This window comes from Drosophila biarmipes, unplaced genomic scaffold (genome assembly GCF_025231255.1).
Source record: "Drosophila biarmipes strain raj3 unplaced genomic scaffold, RU_DBia_V1.1 ptg000013l, whole genome shotgun sequence".
Classification (NCBI taxonomy): Eukaryota; Metazoa; Arthropoda; class Insecta; order Diptera; family Drosophilidae; genus Drosophila; species Drosophila biarmipes.
In genome coordinates, this window is record NW_026114532.1 from 2,230,710 (window position 1) to 2,236,709 (window position 6,000).

The 6,000-nt window shown below is 33.1% G+C and overlaps 1 long non-coding RNA gene across 1 annotated transcript; it reads right to left on the bottom strand.

Annotated features, from left to right (window-relative positions):
- Nucleotides 1-3,339: 3,339 nt before the first annotated feature.
- Nucleotides 3,340-5,020, bottom strand: LOC127011823 (uncharacterized). The gene is made up of 2 exons (XR_007765214.1): nt 4,126-5,020; nt 3,340-4,068 (listed from the first exon to the last, which is right to left on the bottom strand). It is a non-coding gene; the product is annotated as an uncharacterized LOC127011823 (long non-coding RNA).
- Between the last annotated feature and the right edge of the window lie 980 nt (nt 5,021-6,000).

Sequence of the window (6,000 nt, forward strand, 5' to 3'; positions counted from 1 at the left end):
AAAATTTTTACCAATATTAAATTATAACAAAATAAGTGATTTCGATAAATAAATCAAAATTCGTCAAGAATTAAGTTACTATCAAAATAAAAAACGTATAAAATCATGGAATTTTCAAAATGAACAAAAAGCGAATCCTATTACAACCAAAACAATTGAATCCCAAACCACTCATTGGATTGATATAAAACCCAGCACATCAAAATCAACATCAAAGTACGATCACTCACGTCCGGAAAAATTTGAGTTTCTCGATTTACCACCTGAAAGTGATAATGAGGATTTTAATTCAAATAAAAAAGAAAATGTTGTTTGAGATATACGAAAAGTGAGTGATACCTCTTTTTTAGATAGTGAAACAGATTAAAAATAATAGGATTAGAGAAACCAGTGCTCAAAGCGAAGCTTAATGAACGACAACGCAAATTCAAAGCAAAACTAAAAACATTGAAAACGGAAACTTTACCTTTCAAAATTTTAAATATGTAACAGGACGTGAAAGGTTAATGCGATCGGTTAGAACAAAAAATCCAGTACGAACTGGTAAAAATAAATTAAATTGGATTTCGTATCATTAACTTCCATAAATATCAAATATGGGTTATTTAAATGAGATTTTTATCACATTCTTAAGTAATGACTCAATGAATGTATTTCCTGAGTCGGTATTTCAGACATATATTTGAATAATTACATTAAATATACACCTAACCAAGATAAAAATGTCGTTGAAGAAACCGAGTTTGTTAGTCTTGTAAATGCTGAAACATTTAGGTATAAAAATTTATCCGTTCAAACGAATATTCCTGAAAATGGATTGATTTTTATTTACACTGACATAATAAAACCAAGGTCAGTAGGTAGTAAAAGACCGCGATGTCTTCGTGTAATGCATTATAATGGAAAGGAAAGAAATATTCAATTTAAAAATATTGAATATTACCCTTTGGACATATGGTCGCCAAATGAAATCTCAATACTCATTACTGATTCCAATGGATATAAGGTACCATTTGAAACTTCAGCTGTTCCGATTTTCGTAACTCTTCACTTTAGAAGAAAAAGAAGGTCAGGACTATAAATAATGCATACCCAAATATTATTTATTTAGAACCAAAATAGTCATCATGGTGAAATCTTATCAGGATTATTATGTAAATCAGTGTGGTGGGTGCTTAAGCAACATCGGAAGTCTTTACATATCTCCGCATATAGTGCAACAAGAACGAGGAATCGGAAATTTTTTAGCGGTCTTTTTAATTACTTTTTCTTTCGGGCATAACTACTATAAAAAATCAGGCCGCTGAGACTGGTAAGGCCGTAATAAATGAATTGAAAGCCGCTAAGAAATATAATTCAAGAACAAAGTAAAATTACTTTACAAAATCTTTCAAATAAAGCAATTGATAAAATTACCCGTTTTCAAAGTGGAAGTGGAAAAAGAAATAAAAGGCAAGGTAATAGGAAAAAACGACTTCATTATACACCTGAACGACCACGTAAACATACCCAAACGCAACATAAAAAAAAAATAAACAAGAAAATTAAATATTAAAGATATTTCTTCTAAAGCAAAATAAGTACGCATATCGAATGTATGAAAAGTGAATTAGATTTGTTTGCGGCACACCCCACGCAAAGTTCTATTCTAAGAACTGAAGAAGTCTCATACAACCCAATTGCTTCTTTGGACGGTGCCTCTTTAATCGAATTTGTTTGCTTGGGAAATGGTGAAACGTATCAAGATTTATCCAGTGTTTATTTACGACTTGTTGTGCAACTTAAAAAAAATGATACCAACAGCATTGAAGGAAATGCTGTTGGTGTCGTAAACAATATCCTACATTCATTATTTAGAAGTTCGTCAGTTTTTTTTAATATTATACTGGTATCGCAAAGTGATAATAATTATCACTATTTGCAAGCATTTTTAAACTATGGGAGTGACGTCTCTGAAAGTCACTTGGCCTCCCAAGGTTATTTTCCCAATTTTGGAAGAATAACAGCAGGGAAATATGTTTATCCGGACTCGAATGAAACCCTTAAAAATATGTTTCAAAATAGTAACAAGGTTGAGTTATTCGGAAAAGTTCATGGAGATATTTTCAATCAAACCAAACTGCTTGTTAACAATGTTGATTTAAGAATCAATTTCAATAATGAAAAAACAGCGTTTTATTTAATGGAAACTGGTACTGAATCAAATTTAAAGATACTTGAAGCACAACTTTTCATGAACCACATAACAGTTAACCCAAGCAATTTATTGGCTCATCATCATGTTTTACAAACAAAAAATACTCTGTACCCATTCAGCAAGGTTGAAGTCAAATCATTTACAATATATCCGATCAACAATACACTGTCGATAGACAACGCAGTTATTGGTCAAATACCAAATTTTCTGGCCTTTTGTATGGTTAAGAGCCGCTCATACTCAGGAAACAGAGCCGTAGACCCATTTCAATTTAAACATTTTAAAATTCAACGCTTTAACCTATTCGTTAACGGAGTTCAAGTTACTTCCCAGGCTCTGGAGTTCGATTACTCGAACGCTGAAAAGGTTCAGAGCTCAAGAGGTTATAATATGCTTTTTAGATCATGTGGAATTAAACATTACGATCGTGGACTACAAATTACCAAGGAAATGTTTGATTCAAACAGTTTTATATTAGCCTTTGACTTAACTGCTGATCAATCAAATTCAACTATATGTTCAAATTTAATCTCTCAAGGTACTATAAGAATCGAAGGAAGATTTTCGGAACCACTTGCTGAAGCAGTTACTTGCTTGGTATACTGTGAATACGATTCAATGATTGATATTGATAACCATAGAAATATTCGTACGCTCTTTTAAAATTAATACTTTACAAATTGAACATTTTCTTTCTAAGCATTCAAAGACAAAATCTATAAAAGGAGTTTAAAGGAGTTTTTCTTTCTGATAGGTTACCAAAAACTATTTTAAAGTATCCCGCACTAATAATTGCGAATACCGATACTTCAGATCAACCTGGAACTCATTGGATTGCATTTTATTTTGATAGTCGTAGGTCAGCAGAATTTTTCGATTCATATGGTCAATATCCCCAGAAAAAAGAATTTTTAAAATTTTTAAAATCTAACGCTTATAAATTTTGTTTTAATAAGCAACAATTGCAGGGATACTTTTCTAACACTTGCGGGCATTATTGTATGCTGTTCGGTCTTTTTAAAAGTAAAAAGAAAACACTAAATTCTTTTTTAAGAAAATTCAAGAAAAACGACTATTCATTTAATGATAAATTAATAATAAAAATGTTTAAGAACCATTTAAAAAAATAAAAAACATATATATATTTAGTAAAATTAATTCGTTTTATTTATGGTTTTGGAGCAATACGTTTGTTTAACTTATAATATTTAATCATTAGACTAAGGGCTTCCTCTTTCAGTGCAGGCAGCATATGACACTGACATGTGTCTGGTCCAGATGAAGCATCATCGTCGCTCCAGGGACAAAGTTTATAATGGAATCCAAACTTCGAATGGATCAACTCTTTTTCCTCTAAATCCTCCAAAGTAGCTTTTAGGAACTCCATCCTTTGTAGGTGTTGCTCGAAAAGCATGCCTTCAAATTGCATCAAGAATAGTTCTATCTGTTGAGCGTACATTTTTAAGGACAACTATTTCTTTTTGAGACTGATTTAAGACTGTTGTTGGATTTAAAAACTCAGCTCTTTATATTGAAGAATCTTATTTACTTTACTTATTTACTGATAAAAATTCAATTTGAGCACAACTAAATCTGTTCAGATCTTTTCCTTTATATACCATATGAGTTATTCCATTCTCATTTAATTTCCTAAATGGTGTCTTTGTAGAAAATTTGTTCACATAACTTTTAGGTAGAAATATCCAAACATCTTTATCGTCCTTATCAGTTAAATATAGAGCTATTTTAGTTCCATATGGTGTCTTTTTCAGCTTACATCCAGTGATCTTATACTTAAATCCAATACATAGATTTTCAATTTTTGTGTAGCCAATCACAGGCTTCACGTCATTTAAGGTCTCTAAGAAGTCCTATAAAATTCAACAAAATTAGGTGATAAAGTATTTACTTTTAATTTATATGCATACCATTTTTGATCAGCGTAAGTTTGGATTCGTCGTGCACTAGTACCTAACTGTTGTATACTAATTCTTTAACCAGAAATTACATGGTCTTTTATACTTGTCAAAAACTATACACTTCTATCAATTCATGTGGAGTAAATGAGATAACAATATGTCTTCATTATATGCACCAAAATACTTATTCAAACTATGTAATACTTGAGAATAAAGTTAGAAATACATATCAGTATGTCTATCTCTTTTTATATTTATATAAATCTTTCAATAGCGTTAAAATAAAGATAGTATATATAACGTAAGAATTGTCCCTCAAATGCTATATAAGATAAATTTTTTATAGAAAAGTCAGTTTATTTTTAAAAACATCGAAATGGTGAAGTACCATTGCGAGTTGTGTTCAGAAACAAAATCCTTTACTACTCGCAGCGGTCTAAAAGCGCATACATTAAAAATACACAACTTCGCCTATCAGAAATCTAAATCCTCCTTTTATTATTGTTATTTCTGTCCTAAAGTACGGAAAATTTGGTTGCGATACGACTTTAATATGCATCGTCTATTGGTTCACAACGCAGAGCTAAAAAGTATTTGTAAGGCAAAGAAAAATTGTTCAATAAATAAAAAACAATTATAAGCCCTCAATTTTAAAATAGTTTTTACTTTATTTTTCTTTATGCATGGTGTATTTATAATTAAAAAGTTAAGAATCTAGGTCAAATAAAACATCTAGTAATGCGTCGTCATCTCCATCATCCAGCAAAGTTAAATAATGGTTAGTCGGTGGCGGTTGAGGTCCCATAAGTTCTTCAAAGATGTGGTCGTCGTTAGGAAAAACCTCATCTTCTGTCCTGGATAGGTCGTCGTCCAATTGAAATTCCTGTGCGCACTGAAATACATCTTCACCTTCTTCGTGTGTGATAAGGGATTCCAAGAAAGCCTGCGTAGTAGTCCCCAATGGAAACTGGCTCCACTCAAGAGACTCCAATCCTGGGTCCCTATTTTGGGTCGACGATGCAGCCGGTTGAAATACGCTTTGTAGAAGGCGATCAACCGAATCTTCTGCTTCGGAAACCTGTACAAGTTCCAGATCCGAGTTTTCGATTATTTCGAGATCAGAATCTTGCGTGGGTGGTAATTCCGGGTTGTCAATCTCAACCTCGTTTTCCGAATCGATAAATTCTACGGTTAGATCCATAGGTATGCAGTACTGAGGCATTTGAAGAACTGATCCTGAGCAATTTGAGTGGTGTCATTTTTATAGTCCAGAATGTTCACTTAACAGGTTGACATCTACAGGGAGTGCATACAGGCATGTTGTACTCCTAGAACCAATCCGATTGGTTCTCGAACATAAGGAGTAGCCCAATAGCCCAGTAGAATGGTTATTAGAACGAACACAAGGATTGATAACAAGTTACTGGGGGTGAACGTGGTGTAGGAGGGGTCTAGATGTAGGTAAATATCGACGGTGTGCAACTTCGACATAGGTTAAGGAAAGGCAATCTCTGTGTAAGCAAGATATGAAGTCAGTATATCAGTATATGATCAGTTAAAGTCGGGCCAGCATTGGCATAAGATGTCGCGATGCAACCATTCGAATTTCCTAAGCCTTAAGCTAAGAGTAGCTATTAAAAGCGGTTGCGGAGGTTTTTTAGGCGGTTTTAAATGTATTTTGTATGAGTTGTTTTTAATTGCAAGCGTATACTCATCCCAGAATCAGTGTGTTTGGTATTCCACGGAACCCTCCCTTTGTATTGCATTTCAAATATTGTGACCCCTCGTTATCTTCTGAGAATGAGCAGGAGAAAGTGAACGTGCGTACTCACGAACCCGAATCTCACCCCCTACCCTCGAGTCCTTGCTCATGACTGCTTGTGC